This window comes from Pelodiscus sinensis, chromosome 2 (assembly GCF_049634645.1).
Source record: "Pelodiscus sinensis isolate JC-2024 chromosome 2, ASM4963464v1, whole genome shotgun sequence".
Taxonomy (NCBI): Eukaryota; Metazoa; Chordata; order Testudines; family Trionychidae; genus Pelodiscus; species Pelodiscus sinensis.
The window spans coordinates 68,110,356-68,127,329 of NC_134712.1; the positions used below are offsets into that span (position 1 = coordinate 68,110,356).

Below are 16,974 nucleotides of genomic sequence, written 5' to 3' on the forward strand. Positions count from 1 at the left end.
GATTACAAAGTATAATAAAAACACTCTCTATTTTAGCTTTGTTTCCGTGTGGTGTTTTAGCCTAGTTTGCATATTTCACTGTTTTAGCGAAGTAAAAAAAAACCTTATGTCTATTTCATTGTAATAAATTCATGTTCTCTTTATTATTCTCTATATATTTTAACTTGTTTATGGTTTGAATTCATAAGTTCCATGTTTTTGAAAGATCAATTCTGATGCCTATTTTCCGGTACAATTTTACTTTAGAATTTGCTTTTATTGCTTATGTTAGATCCTAAAATTGTCCATTATCTGAGTCAAATAAAAATTAATAGTTATTCTGATACTAACCAAGTACATCAAATTAATAGGATTTCTGGGTTAAACTCTGAAGTATTTATTCAGTATAGCAAAGGAACACATAATTTGAATTCAGAGAGAGAGAAAAGGAAAGCAGGTTTATATATAATACATTTTATTTTTCTTATGCACATAAAATCCCTAGATTAAAATAATATTAAGGTTGCAAAGTTCAGAAATGCCAGATATAAGGTTGCCTGTGCATCCCCAGTCTAGCTACATTGGGTATACATTTTAAGAAAGTCTTTTGCAGGGGTGGGCAATAAGTGGTCTGTGGGACAGCTGCATTTCACCAGGGTTAGCATCTGGCAGGCCACCTGAGGCTTTATTTACCTGTGTGTTCACAGGTATGGCCTCTCACAGCTCCCATTGGTCATAGTTCGCCTTTCCCAGCCTTTGGGAACTGTGTGAGGTAATAGCCTGGCCTGCAGGTAAAGAATGTGTCCATTGGCTCACCAGGACTAACTCTGGAGTTCTGCAGCCAGCCTGTGACCCACTTATTGCCCATTTCTGGTCTTTTACTACATTATCATGATATTTTTTCCACGGGACCCTTGCCTTAATCAGTGCACAAGATGGACAGTGCTCACTGAATAAACAACTATTCAATCTTTAGTTTTCTGCTTGCGGGGCAATGTAGGACCACAGGCCATATTTACTGCACCCTATTCAAACCCTGCTCTGAAGACAGAATTAATCACTTCCTCATGGACTTTTCTTTGATAGTTACCAATATAGTATCTAAGTGCTTTACAAAAAGCTATTCTCAGAACACTTCAGTGAAGGAAGGTTGTGATTATTATCCCCCTTTTATGGAGAAAAAGTGGAGGCACAAAGATTAAGGTCAAAAGTCTCCATTAATGTTTTGCACCCAATCTGAGAGACTTGGGGCCTGTGTTATATAGCACTTTATGTGTTCAAATCACTCATATGTTCAAAGTAGTGAGCTGTAAGTGTTGAATGCTTTGGCAAATCAGACCCCCAGAGTCTAAAATCAGGCAACCAGAAAATGAGACACAATTACTGACCACTTTTGTAACAACTGGTTTGACTGAGATTCTCAACATCATTAAGGATGATCGGGGAGCAAAGACAGGGTTAGAATCTTGCTCTTCAAATCAGGTTGGAATTGAGTCAGAGGCAGCAATATGAGGGTGGGGTGAGGGGGAGCAGGCAGGAACTGTTGCGTTCCGGGAGCTGGTTTTTAAGTCAGGGGTCTGTATGTAACTGTACACAATTAACCTTGGTTAATTGTGTACATGGTTACACTTTAAATACAAATACTTTAAATATTACAAGTATTTAAATACAAATACTTTAAATATTAAATCTCTAGTTTAAATACAAATACTTCACTGGGCACACCCATATTTGTCACATTTGGACAACTCCCCAGCAGGCATAAATGAGTGTAACATACTGATGCCAGTGGACTTATGCTGAGCCATAATGTCACAGATTATGTTTATCCTATGCACAATAACAGCATTAATTGTAATATAACAGTTCTCATATAAGGAAAGTAAGCACGGTCATAAAAAAATCATGAAGTGTGTGGGGAAGTTTTTTTTTATGATATTCATAAAATATCATAACTTTCTAAGATCTGTCCTCACAAACCTATATGCTGAGTAGTGTCATTGAGTTTGTGCTGGCATGACAGTCATGGCAAAGAAAGTACGATTAGGCTGCCTTTGTGGCTTATCGTAGCATGACTCTCTGGTTGTATGTAAGGTTTATTGGCAGATCCTGTTTTGTGTTCTGGGCTTTTTCTTTTTGCTCTTGATTTTTTCTGGACCTTAATACTTCAGAAGGGGTAGAACTGAAGTGTGCCTTGGTCTCTTCAGGGCTCTTCTCTGAACTGTCCATACTTCTGCAAATCCCTCTGGATCTGACTCTGCTTTCTCACAGTGGCTCCGCTGGCTGGCAAGCTACTCACGGTGTGGCTTACATCAGGCTTCTCTCCCATCAAGAGAAGCAGAGCTCTGCTTTCCTTCCTGGTCAGCCCTGAACTGGCCGGGGGGGAGGAGGAGAGAGTCCTCTCCTTTTAACTCCCCTCTCCATGCTTGACATTCCCTGCACCTTATGGGGAAGAACCAATTAGCTCGACAGGCACTTGTTAACCCTCTCATCGCCAGCATAGTGCTTATCTACCCCATCATAGGAAACGTTTGCATACCTGCAAATATCAGTGGGACATGCTCAAAGGAGCAATTATTCCATTGCTCTTTATAGACTGTACTCTAATAAATGCAGTTTATCACTTCAAGCTCTGTATTGTCTAAAATTAGTTTTAGTGACTGGGCAAATATTCAGCTATTGTAAATTGGTTTAGCTGCAGTGAAGTGGAATTATGTTGGTATACTCCAGCTGAGAATCTGCCCATCTCACAATAATAATAAGCTGCCACAGCCCTTGAATTTCTAGACTGAAAATGGGCATCTATCGCTCTTGTGTACTAGATGATCAAGGAAAAAGTAATTTCTATCCCTCAAGAAGTATAATAGCAGTTTGCTAATGATTCAAACACTAATGTGGCTTAAACACTGTGTGCCTAACGTAGTGAATACAAGCAGAGAGAGGGTAAGTTTAGAAGATAGGATACACAAAGAACAAGTTAAAAATCACTTAGGAAAGTTAGATGTCAGCAAGTCACCAGGTCCTGATCAAATGCATCCCAGGATACTCAAGGAGCTGATAGAGGAGGTATCTGAGCCTTTAGCTATGATCTTTGAAAAATCATGGCAGACAGGGGAGATTCCAGAAGACTGGAAAAGGGCAAATATTGTGCCCATCTATAAAAAGGGGAATAAGAACAACCCAGGAAACTACAGACCGGTCAGTTTAACGTCTGTCCCAGGGAAGATAATGGAGCAGGTAATTAAGGAAATCATATGCAAACACTTGGAAGATAATAAAGTGATAGGGAATAGCCAGCATGGGTTTGTGAAGAACAAGTCATGCCAAACTAATCTGATAGCTTTCTTTGATAGGATAACGAGCCTTGTGGATAAGGGAGAAGCGGTGGATGTCATATACCTAGACTTTAGTAAGGCATTTTATACGGTCTCGCATGATATTCTTATTGATAAACTAGGCAAATATAACTTAGATAGGGCCACGATAAGGTGGGTGCATAATTGGCTGGATAACCATAGTCAGAGAGTTGTTGTTAACGGTTCTAAATCCTGCTGGAAAGGGATAACAAGTGGAGTTCCTCAAGGGTCTGTTTTGGGACCCGTACTGTTCAATATCTTCATCAATGATGTAGATATTGGGATAGAGAGTACGCTTATTAAGTTTGCAGATGATACCAAACTGGGTGGGTTTGCGACTTCTTTGGAGGATGGGGACATAATTCAAAATGACCTTAGCAAGTTAGAGAAATGGTCAGAGGTAAACAGGATGAGGTTTAATAAAGAGAAATGTAAAGTGCTCCACTTAGGAAGGAACAATCAGTTCCATACATACAAGATGGGAAGCGACTGTCTAGGAAGGAGCATGGCGGAAAGGGATCTAGGGGTCATAGTGGACCACAAGTTGAATATGAGTCAGCAGTGTGATGCTGTTGCAAAAAAAGCAAATATGATTCTAGGTTGTATCAACAGGTGTGTTGTAAGCAAAACTCGTGAAGTCATTCTGCCGCTCTACTCTGCACTAGTTAGGCCTCAGCTGGAGTACTGTGTCCAGTTCTGGGCGCCACATTTCAAGAAAGATGTGGAGAAATTGGAAAGGGTGCAGAGAAGAGCGACAAGAATGATTAAAGGTTTAGAGAACATGACCTATGAAGCCAGGCTTCATGAACTGGGCTTGTTTAGTTTGGAAAAAAGAAGATTAAGGGGGGACATGATAGCGGTTTTCAAATATCTAAAAGGGTGTCACAAGGAGGAAGGAGAAAATTTGTTCCTCTTGGTTTCTGAGGACAGGACAAGGAGTAATGGGCTTAAAGTGCAGCAGGGGAGGTTTAGATTGGACATTAGGAAAAAATTCCTAACTGTCAGGGTGGTCAAATATTGGAATAAATTGCCAAGGGAGGTGGTGAAATCTCCCTCTCTGGAGATATTTAAGAACAGGTTGGATAGACATCTGTCAGGGATGGTGTAGACGGAGGTTGGTCCTGCCTTGAGGGCGGGGGGCTGGACTCGATGACCTCTTGAGGTCCCTTCCAGTCCTATTATTCTATGATTCTATGATTATTGCTATGCAACAGATTAATTTATCCTTTAAAATCTTTTTTACTAAAATTGTTAGTGAAGAGGAAAGTGTGACTTCCAATGTATCCATCACTAGGAAATACATTCCCTAGAGGAGTCAGTGAAAAGAGGAACTAAAAGTAATTCTACCTCTATGTATTTAGTTTCCCTTCTTGAAAAAACAAAGGAATCATTTGATTTGATTTGAATCCTTCAGATGAAGAGTTTTACATAACAACTAAGCATTGTTATTCTCTCCTCTTCTAGTCCTAGAAGCCTGGGTGCTATATCAACCACAGTTAATGAATCAACCACTTTCAACACTTTCTATTATGAAAAACTCAATTTGGAGCATCAAAGAATTCCCAGTACAACAGAAACTAAGTTACTGTATACAAGGCCCCACTCAGCTGCTAAAAGATCAATTTGGCAGGAAAGAGAAATTTATACTTAACACTTTCTCCTACCCTCTCTGAAAAATCCCAGCTGCCTTTCCTAATTTCGTTCCAGACTGGTGCTAACATTTTTGTCCCTTTCCCCATTAACTGTCCCTTTAGTATTTCATATAATGAATTTAGAGATTATAAAGTGGGAGGGGGGAGTTTCCTAGTGATAAGGTCCAGCTCTCCTCCTTTGGGGGTTTCTGTGTGCAAAATGCATAAAGACTTAGCAACCAAACAGAATACGTGTTCAGACTATCAGTAACTGCAGACAAACTATAATTCGACTTAGACAATAGGGGGGAAATGGTCTTCAAGCTATAGTTTAAATCCCACACAGGGTCCTAAGAAAAAGTATTCCGGCATTTCTCTTTTCAGCTCAATTCATACACAATAAAACCATTTATAATTTGACTAGACACTAGCGAGGGAGCAGTTATTCCTACCTCTGAGCCAGCATCATTAAAATAACAGTCACAAAACAAACAAAAACGGTATTCCCTCTACAGCAGTGCAATGTGGCTAGTTTGGCAACAATTTTTTTTAAAATCTTTCAACATTTTAGAGGTAAATTATGGCTCTCCTGTTTGAAGAAGTATTTAATTAAACCCAAGCCTTTCCAGTCTGTCCTTTCGAAGGATGTGTTTTACTCTCATACTGCTTGTGATTTGGAGCTATAGTAATTCATGAAAGCATGAATTATAATATTTTACATCCAGTGACACTGAGAGCAGGATAAAAGCTGTGCAACTAATAAGTAACATTACTGTAGAGACAAAAAACCAGGACTATGTAGCACTTTAAAGACTAACAAGATGGTTTATTAGGTGATGAGCTTTCGTGGGCCAGACCCACTTCCTCAGATCAAATTGTGGAAGAAAATAGGCATGACCATATATACCAAAGGAATACAATAAAAAAAAAGTGAACACATATAAAAAGGACAAATCAGAACAGAGGGGGGATGGGGGAGGGGAAGGTAAATGTCTGTGAGCTAATGATATTAGAGGTGATAATTGGGGAAGCTATCTTTGTAATGGGTAAGATAATTAGTGTCTTTGTTAAGACCCTGGCGTAAAGTGTCACTTTATGACCTCTGTCAGCAGCCAGTACTCCAGCTCCTGCGTGGAGTTAGCCTCCCACTGTGGGGCAGCAGAGAAACTTAAATTAAGGTATGTCGACTCCAACTACATAATTAATGTAGCTGGAGTTGTGTGTCTTAATTTGACCTTCCCCTTCAGTGTAGACCTGGCCTAAGTGAACACATAACAAGTGGAAGCAACCCAAAAGGAACACCTATCAGTGACACAGAAAAAGAGGCCTTCAAATGGCAGCTTGAATCCTAACCCAGCATTTAACGGAGTGGAAGAACAAAAGGAAGGAGAGATGATTGAATAATTTGAAGTGTTTTGCACATGTAAGCGGGGGAATGGTCCCGCTATTGTGGGGAACTTTCCTGGCTTCTATACCACCCCGGTGAAATGGACCAGCGAAAGGATCTGAGTCCCTGCTCCCACTTCCTTTACCCCACGGCTTCCTGATCCTGAGGGCTCCCCCTCCACTCTCTTGAGTAGCAGAGTCCTCGCAACCCCAACAAGGCTGGGCCCAGGTTTCCTGGGGCTTAATCCCCGACCCTGTAGTCACTAGGGGCAAGAGTTAGGATGTCCCCACTCTGAGGTGCTCTCTTTACACTGCAGGCCTTCTTGGCCCAGTGATCACTTCATAAGGTTCAAAGCAAATACAATTTATTAAACATCAACTGATTAAAGAGAAAAGAATAAGAAAAAGTGAGAATGGTTAAATGAGAACACACAGCCCTGCTCTGTAGCACAGGGACATCAAAACAGCAGTCTGCAGAGTGTAAGGACAGTCCACAGTCTCTTCCTTATAGGCCCCTTAGAGGCCCTGGATGTGCTGCAGGGGGCTGCAGGCAGGGCACACTTGCTCTGGCAGTAACCACACAGCCTCAAGCTCTAAGTGGCCAGACCCCTCTCCCCACACTTTGCAGGTCCCAGCTGCTCACCACATCCAGCTGCAGGGTGTGCTGGTTGGCCAGTCTCCAGCTCCTTGCGTTGCTTCTCTGTTCCTTTTGGTTCTCTGAGCACTGCCAGTCTGCTGCTCAACACAGGGTCTGCGCTCCTTGAGCTGTGTGTGTCTGGCTCTGCTGCTGCAAAAACTGTCTCTCCACACAGCTTGCACTCCTTGGGCAGTCTGTGTCTGGCTCTGTTGCTGCAGGACTTCTTCTGCACACAGCTTGCACTCCTTGGGGTGTCTCTCAGCTCTCACTTTGCTCAGAGAGACCCTGAACAATCCCAGCTCACAGGGAGGACGGGTCCTGGCCTCTTGCTTTTCTCACTGGCCTGTCCAACTTGTCAATCAGGCTGAGCTGGAGTGTTGGCTGCTTTCCATTGTCTTTGGGGTCTGTCAGTCTCATGGACCCTTCCCCTTTTGATACTGGGAGCTGGCAAACCAAAAAACTCCCACAGAGTTCTAGTAATGGGCTAACAGTCCCCTTACACATGCATGAAAAGTTTTCAGGCAGGTCAACATGTATATCTAATCTTTATATTGCAACTGTGTTCAATTTTGAACACTCAGATAAGGTAAATGTTCCCAAAAGGACCATAACAGGAATGAGAGAAAGGGCCTTCGGGATCTGCTTTCCATTATTGACAGTGTGAAGGGAAAGAGGCTGCAAGGTCTTTGTAGTCCCATGGATATATGCCTTTTGGGAGATACCTAGATACACTTTTCACTAACTAGAGCCTGCTTTACCTCAATTGAGCAAGCTTCATGCTTAGGGCCAAACTAGTTGAAAACTTTTATTAAAAAAAATTGTTTCCACTGAAACCAAAGAGTTTTCTTGAAATGTCCCAGGTTCAGGACAGAATTCGGAGAGAGAGAGAGAGAGAGAGAGAGAGAGAGAGAGAGAGAGAGAGAGAGAGAGAGAGAGGTAGCACAGGAGGAGAGAAGAAAGAGAAAAACCCGCAGAAATGATTTATTGGTTAAGATGCTCATTTGGCTGTGGATAGAGTCAGATTAACATTCCTGCTCTTCCTGATTACGATATATATCTAGGAGGTAGGAAAGTATGACTATACATAGGGTTGCCAAATTAGATTGAACGTTTTCCCGAAGGTTTCATCACATGACAATCTATAATTAAAGAAAAATGGAGGCAAAGGAATGAGGTGAGTGCATAGGAAAGCACTTAGTACACATGTTTAAAGTTTAAGAACAAGTTTAAGTTCACTTGACTTCAACAGAATTTTAAACACAGACAAATAACTTGCTAAAGGTCACCTAGCATCTTCTGAATCCTAATCCAGTTTCTTATCTACAAGGCCATTCTTCCTATACAGGGCAATTTCACAGGTAACAAGTGAAGTCTTGTAAGATTTACCTGGAAAGCATACAATATCATCCCGGCAAGGAGGCGACCAGAGAGCTTGCAAACAGAGTGATTGCTAACAGGAGGAAGTTTTGAGAGGGGCTCTCTTAGTGAAGGAGGGGGCAATTTACAGCACCTTCGAGTAAATAGCTGTCTGGAGTGTGTGGATATTTGTGTTTGGAGGTTCGGGGCTTGTGTTTGTCTTTTTGTTTGGAGTTTTGAGTGCTGAGCTGTTTGTTTTGAAAGGCCGTGTGCTCAGGCTGGCAGTTGGAAGCTGTGAGCCTTAATTAGGATTTGAAATCTAAAACTCTCCGCTCATTGGTCAAGCCATAGCCAGAGGGAGGAGCTGTCAGGAAGGCCAGAGCTTTATAAACCCTGGGAGGAGATGACCAGGGAGCTTGTGAACAGGGTGACTGCTAACAGGAGGGAGTTTTGAGAGGGGAGTTTACAGGGGGCGCGTAGAGGGAGCTCATTACTTCTGACCTTCTGTACATGTAAAACTTTTATAATCTATATCCAAAACATTTAAATAAAAACCCCATGTATAATCAAATTTCTTTATAGGAGAGAATGCAGAGAGAAGCCCAGCAGCAGAGTGGGGGCTATCCTATTTATTGTGTCAAGTGTAACATGTATGATTACCTGCCCTGCGGGCGGGTGGCGTATGTGTGCACCCGGGGCAAGGAGCTCCTGACCCTCAGAGACCGAGTTCGGGCTTTGGAGGCCAGGGTACCTGAACTGGAGGAGCTAAGGGAGGAAGAAAGGTATGTTGATGAGGCTTTCCGGGACACTGTAGTACTGTCCCACCTCCAGTCTGACAGCCCCAGCACTGTTAAGGAGGATAAAAGGCTCAGGGGAAGAAAGCAGTCAATGGGAGCAGAGGCAAACCATCCAATAGTTGGAACCCTCCTTCCAAGGGACGTTATGGTATCCTCTCGCACTGAGGATACCTCTCCGAGGGAGGGAACATCAGTTGTTAGGAAGAGGCAGGTGTTAGTAGTGGGAGATTCGATCATTAGAAATATAGATAGTTGGGTTTGTGATGACTGGGAGAACCGTATGGTGACTTACCTGCCTGGTGCGAAGGTTGCTGATCTTTCAAGGCATCTAGATAGACTTATGTGTAGTGCTGGAGAGTAGCCGGTGGTCGTGATACATGTAGGTACCAATGACATAGGGAAGGGATGTCCTGGAGGCCAAATTTAGGCTGCTAGGAAAGAGACTGAAATCCAGGAGCTCTATGGTGGCATTCTCAGAAATGCTTCCTGTTCCATCTGCAGGGCCAGGTAGGCAGGCAGAACTTCAGAGTCTCAATGTGTGGATGAGATGATTGTGTAGGGAGGAGGGGTTTAGATTTATTAGGAACTGGGGACACTTTTGGGAGAGGGGTAGCCTATACAGGAAGGATGGGCTCCACCTAAACCAAGGTGGATCCAGACTGTTGGCACTAAACATTAAAAAGGTTGTAGAGCAGTTTTTAAACTAAGAGATGGGGGAAAGCCAATTGGTGCAGAGGAGCACCTGTATCGGATGGAGACTTCACTTAGAGGATAATCCATTGATGGAGATTCTCTAGGTTTTAGTCAGAAAGAGAGGAGGAGAGATGATAAAGTATGGGCCAGATTAGACAAGAAACAATCACATATACATGAATCTAATACATCAGGGAAGGGCAGACAAATAAACAGTGGCAAGTTTTTGAAGTGCTTCTATACAAAAGCTGGAAGTCTAAATAATAAGATGGGTGAACTGGAATACCTCATATTAAAGGAGGAGATTGACATAATAAGCATCACAGAAACCTGGTGAAACGAGGACAATCAGTGGGACACAATCATATCAGGATATAAAATATATCGGAAGGACAGAATAGGTCGTGCGGGTGACGGAGTGGCACTATATGTGAAAGATAATGTAGAATCAAATGAAGTAAACATCTTAAATGAATCAACATGTTCCACAGAATCACTATGGATAGTAATTCCATGCTCTAAGAATATAGCAGTAAAGATATATTATCCACCTCCTGACCAGGACAGTGATAGTGACGTTGAAATGCTAAGGGAGATTAGAGAGGCTATCAAAATAAAAAACTCATTAATAATGGGGTATTTCAATTATCCCTATATTGACTGGGTTCATGTCAACTCAGGATGAGATGCAGGGATAAAATTTCTTGATGCCTTTCTCAATGCTTCTTGGAGCAGCTGGTACAGGAACCCACAAGGGGAGAAGCAATTCTCAATTTAGTACTAGGTGGAGCGCAGGATCTGGTCAAGGAGGTAACTAGTACAGGACCGGTTGGGAATAGTGACCATAATATAATAACATTTAACATTCCTGTCGTGGGAAGAATACCTCTGCAGTCCAACACTCTAGCATTTAATTTATAAAGGGGAAATATGCAAAAATGAGGAGGTTAATTTAAAAGAAATTAAAAGGTACAGTGACTAGAGTAAAATCCCTGCAAGCTGCATGGAAACTTTTCAAAGACACCATAATAGAGGCCCAACTTAAATGTATATCCCAAATTTAAAAACATAGTAAGCGACCTAAAAAAGAGCCACCATGGCTTAACAACCACATAAAAGAAGCCATGAGAGATAAAAAGGCATCTTTTAAAAAGTGGAAGTCCAATCCTAGAGTATGTCTATACTTGCTCGCTATCTCAAGGTACGGATGAAATGTAGCCGACTGAAATTGCTAATGAAGTGGGGATTTAAATATTCTGTGCTTCATTAACATAATCTTGCCTGTGCGCTATTCCAATTGCCAGCTGATTCGAACCAGGAAGTGAGCTCCGGGCCACGTTAGTTGGAGGAGTAAAATGAGTTAGTTGGAGGAGTAAAATGAGGAGTAATGTTAATTCGAACCAAGGAGTTTGATTCAAACTAACACGCCCCAGAGAGCACTTCCTGGTTCGAAACAGCTGGCGATCGGACCAGCACGCGGGCAAGATTATGCTAATGAAGCATGGGATAGTTAAATCCCCGCTTCATTAGCAATTTCAGTTGACTACATTTGCATCCCTATCTCGAGACAAGGAGCAAGTGTAGATGTACCCCTAGTGAGGTAAATAGAAAGGAATATAAACACTGCTAAATTAACTGTAAAAACGTAATAAGAAAAGCCCAAAAAGATTTTGAGGAACAGCTAGCCAAAAACTCAAAAAGTAATACCAAAGTGTTTTTTAAGTACATTAGAAGCAGGAAGCCTGCTAAAAAACCAGTGGGGCCCCGGATGATTGAGATACAAAATGACCAATCAAGGACAATAAACCCATTGTGGAGAGACTAAATGATTTCTTTGCTTCAGTCTTCACAGCTGAAGATGTTAAGGAGATTCCCAAACCTGCACCATTCTTTGTGGGTGATGAATCTGAGGAACTGTCCCAGATTGAAGTGTCATTAGAGGAGGCTTTGGAACAAACAGAAAAACTTAACAGTAACAAATCACCAGGATTGGATGGCATTCACCCAAGGGTTCTAAAAGAACTCAAATATGAAATTGCGGAACTATTAACTGTGGTCTGTAACCTATCCTTTAAATCAGCTTCTGTACCCAAGGAATGGAAGACAGCTAACATAATGCCAATATTTAAAAAGGGCTCTAGAGGCGATCCCGGCAATTATAGACCGGTAAGTCTAATATCAGTACCAAGCAAATTAGTTGAAACAATAGTAAAGAATAAAATTTTCAGACACATAGAAGAACATAATTTGTTGGGCAAAAGTCAACATGGTTTCTGTAAAGGGAAATCATGTTTTACTAATCTATTAGAGTTCTTTGAAGGGGTCAACAAACATATGGACAAGGAGGATCCAGTAGATATAGTATACTTAGATTTCTAGAAAGCCTTTGACAAGGTCCCTCACCAATGGATCTTGTGTAAATTAGATTGTCATGGGATAAGAGAGAAGATCCTTTCATGGACTGAGAACTGGTTAAAAGACAGAAAACAAAGGGTAGGAATAAATGGTAAATTTTCAGAATGGAGAAGGGTAACTAGTGGTGTTCCGCAAGTCCCAGGACCAATCCTATTCAACTTATTCATAAACGATCTAGAGAAAGGGGTAAGCATTGAGGTGGCAAAGTTTGTGGACGATACTACACTGTTCAAAATAGTCAAGACCAGAGCAGACTGTGAAGAATTTCAAAAAGATTCTCACCAAACTGAGTCACTGGGCAACAAAATGGCAAATGAAAATTAATGGGATAAGAGTAAAGTAATGCACATTGGAAAAAATAATCCCAACTATACATACAATATGATGAGGGCTAATTTAGCTACAAAGAGATCTTGGAGTTACAGTGTGCAGCAGCAGTCAAAAAAGCAAATAGGATGCTAGGAATGATTTAAAAAGGGATAGAAAATAAGACGAAGAATATCTTACTGCCCCTATATAAAACTATGGTACGCCCACATCTTGAATACTGCGTACAGATGTGGTCCCCTCACCTCAAAAAAGATATTTTGGCCTTGGAAAGAGTTAAGAAAAGGGCAACTAAAATAATTAGGGGTTTTCAGTTTAGAAAAGAGGAGACTGAAGGGGGATAGGATAGAGGTGTATAAAATCATGAGTGGTGTGGAGAGGGCGAATAAAGAAAAGTTATTTATTAGTTCCCATAATAGAAGAACTAGAGGACACCAAATGAAATTAATGGGTAGCAGGTTTAAAACTAATAAAAGAAAGTTCTTCTTCACACAGCGCACAGTCAATCTGTGGAACTCCTTGCCAGAGGAGGCTGTGAAGGCTAGAACTATAACAGAGTTTAAAAAAGAGTTAGATAAATTCATGGAGACTAGGTCCATAACAGGCAATTAGCCGGGGGGGGGGGGGGAGAGGAGTAAGGAATGGTGCCTCTGGCCTCTGTTTGTCAGAGGCTGGAGAAAGATGGCAGGAGACAAATTGCTTGATCATTGTCTTTGGTCCACCCCCTTTGGGGCACCTGGCACTGGCCACTGTTGCAGACAGGATACTGGGCTGGACTGACCTTCGGTCTGACCCAGTATGGCCGTTCTTATGTTCTTATCACCATTTCCCCACATTGAATGAAACTGAAATATTACACTAAATCTCATAAGAACCTATCAACATGTCTATGCTACAATTACAATTATTTTTTGTCACCACTTCACTTCCTGGATGACGTGTAATCAGATTCAGCTCTTTCCCTGGAATTAATGTTTGACAAAAAAATGCTTCATCATAAAGTACTAGCTCCAAGGTAACAGTCATAAGCAAAACTATCACATCATTGAAGAGTTTCTCAAGGAAATGATGAAAGGGGATAGGAAAGATAGAGCAGAGAAAAATACTATTACACTAAGTAGAAATATGCCACAGAAAGAGGAATGGGTAAGAGTGACAAATGGATACGAAGGGTCTCCGCCAAACATACTGTTCAGCCCTATTCTAGGCAGATACCTAGTGTGCTGTATTTACCTATAATGAAGATTTAAAGCTTTTGTGCTTTGTGATTGCGCCACAGAATTACTTTGAACTGAGCTGAGCTTGATAACTATTTTGGATGAAATTCTGTCCCCATTGAAGCCAGTCAAATTTTGAAATGATGTAATCCCTCTAGAATATATTACATCAACGTTAATGGCCCTGACAAGTGGCAAACACAAAAGGATCTAGAAGTCAGTCCCCAAGCTCCTCCCAGCACAGTTCCTTGAAAAGACATGGTGCAATTTGCTGCCACCTTCACATGACTATACAACTTCCCCTCCATAGGAGAAGAAGTAAATGAACAGAAATGCTCAAACCCCACAGGACAATGATTAGCCAGGTCTGGAGTGTGGTAGGGGTGGGAGTGGGGCTGGGACCGCAGCTGCAGAGGAACCAGTGGCTGGGACCTGCCACTGGTGACTAGGACACCAGGCAAAAGAAGCAGAAGGGCTGGCAGCTGGGGCCAGCATCTGGGACCCTGAATGGGGAGCCCTAGTGATAAAGAAGCCCCTGGGCATGGGGCCCTGCAAGCCTGGGGTTGCTGCAGCATCCCCCCCACTCCTCGTTCCCACACATATGGAGACCTGTTGTCACTCTGCATTGACTCCCTTAGTTTGGAAAATTCTACAGTTTGGCATGAGTCCAGGAGTGTGAACTAAAGACTTAATTCTGCATTAACTTCTGTCAGAATTTCCAGACATTATTCCACAGCATGCTACACCAATCAGCTGTTCCTCTACCTGTACCCAAACCCTAACAAACAGAGCTTCAGCCATGCACAGTGGCTATGGACGAGGTTTTCAGCAGTTATTGAGACTTTCCTGACCTTTATCACTTACATTTGTTTAGTGGTGTGCCTCAAAGTGAAGGGGGCACATACAGCCTGTGTTTTCTGAGCAATTACAGAGCAAATCCATTGACACAACCAGTAGGAGCAAGTAATATAATTCTAACAAAAAAAAATCAACCAAGCAGATATATGTTTGTTTGTCTTCTCGGTAATAGGGAGGCCCTGTAACCTTTTTGTCATTTGTGTCCCTCCATGTCAAGTTAAAACAGAATCAACTGTAACCTCAACTAAATGCCTTATCTCTCTCAGGCAAAACATTGTTAACAGCAACAGTATGTGAATGGCAATAACCACTCTATACTGAGATGAATCAGAAGCACATCTATTCACATCTCATCACTGTGCAAAGCAATGCAGTTATTTTCCACATATCCATGTCTGTAAATGGTCTTATGTTCACTCATTATCATATGCTCGCTACTGTAATTCTGACTAGCAACTGATATTTTTAAAGACTGGTATGACTGTATTATCAGTAACAGAGTCCTTATCTCTTCCAGTGAGGTCAGCATGGTTATGGTCAGGCTGGACTTTAAGCAGGGGCAGCCCTAGACTAGCTGCCAGCAACTGGCGCCCTAGGCAAACCATGCAATCGGCGCCTCCACCTCAAAACCCCTCAATGATATTGCGCTACAATTTGGCGTCCCACTTAACTCGGCACCCTAGGCGACCACCTAGTTCGCCTCTATGGACGGGCCGCCCCTGATTTTCAGATATACATACAGACAAGGTTTATATAAAGCAGTGGTGGGGAATTTGTGGCTCACAGGCTGCATGCAGCCCACTAGGGTAATGTGACTGCAAGCCGCAAGACATTTTGCTGGCATTCGCTGCCCACAGGTACCACCCCCTGCCGCTTCCAGTGACTACAGTTCTCTTGTTCTTAGCCAATGGGTGTGGTGGGGAGCATCCAGCACATCCCCGTGGCTCCTTTCCATGTAGGAGCTGCTTCCACAGTTCCATTGGCCAGGAACAAAGAGCCACAGCCAGTGGGAGCTGCAGGAGGCATTGCCTGCAGATGACCAACATCAGCCAAAGTTTATAATCCCTCTATATCAGAGCTGAGCAAACTGTGGCCCACAATCAGATTATCTTGATGGGTCAAATATGGCCCATGGGACTCAGTTTGCTCACCACTTATATAGAGGGATTATAAACTTTGGAAGGCCCCATTCCAGTGTGAGCCACAAAAAACCAATCAACCAAACCAAAAAAAACCCAACCAAACAAAAAAAAAACCCCACAGCTTTGCACAATGAAGGAATAATTATCCATTTACCTCTTATTATATAGTGCTGCCTACATTTCTTCCTGGTGTTTTATGGAATCTAATGTGGAATTATATACTGTGCTCATTTTAAAGCATTGAAATGAGTCAGGTCATGTAACTACAATGTTTTACCAAAATGAAGTTACTCTAGCCAGCTGTGATTACAGCATAATCAGAGCCACTTAAAGCACTGCCAGATGGTTGTATGTAACAATGCATTATTATGAGAAAACAAATGCACGACTTTAAAAAGCAAAAATAGTTTATAGTGTTATCTAAAGTTGGTAACAGAAAGAAAGCATTCTTATTTATCAGAATCCTGGTGAGACTGGCAGTTCTAGGTAGCAACAACATTATAGAGATGAATAAATAGCCAGGAAATTTGGCTTGTATCGCATGGAAGCTTGCAGATGGTGGATAAATTCATGTCTGTCATGTTTTTCCAATGCACTGACTTTTACATATTGCTGCCAGCTGGAACACAGTTTTGAAACTAGAATATAAATCATCTTCATTGTGTTTCCAGCATTTGAAATTAAACAAATTTTAAAGCAGGTAGGGGAGGGTAATTCAGACTGAAGGAAATCTTAGGGGATCTGAATTAAAACCTAATGGAATTGTTCATCAGTGTGAATTCAGGGGCTTACACTACAGAAAAGTTTAGCCCCATGTGTATATGTCCCCCTTTGAGTAAAGAAAAACATATCATTATCTTATCAACTTCTGCATAGTATCTAATCTACCCAATACTCTGCCCTTTTACTAGGAAGGTAGTTTGGGAAACCTTTTTCATTAAATGTAACCTTAGCACATTATGAAACATCACTCACATAAGATTAAACCATGCATACAGTGAACAACATGAAGCACAAATTCATTATTAACTTTTGTGTTGATATCATGGGAGCATCCAGAGGCCTGTTGGTTAGTTGATGTGCAAACACAAAGGTAGACATGATCTCTGCTCCAATGAACTTACAAGGCAAAATGTATTTCAGTTTTTAAAATGTATAAAAATAATGTTTACCTTTTACT

At 41.7% G+C, this 16,974-nt stretch overlaps 1 protein-coding gene and 1 long non-coding RNA gene across 5 annotated transcripts in view; one reads left to right on the forward strand and one right to left on the reverse strand.

The window, feature by feature from the left end:
* Positions 1-16,974, reverse strand: part of SNTG1 (syntrophin gamma 1) — a 532,439-nt gene that overhangs the window by 156,643 nt on the left and 358,822 nt on the right. The window lies entirely within an intron of this gene.
* LOC112547050 (uncharacterized) overlaps positions 1-16,974 on the forward strand; it is a 47,955-nt gene that overhangs the window by 19,079 nt on the left and 11,902 nt on the right. The window lies entirely within an intron of this gene.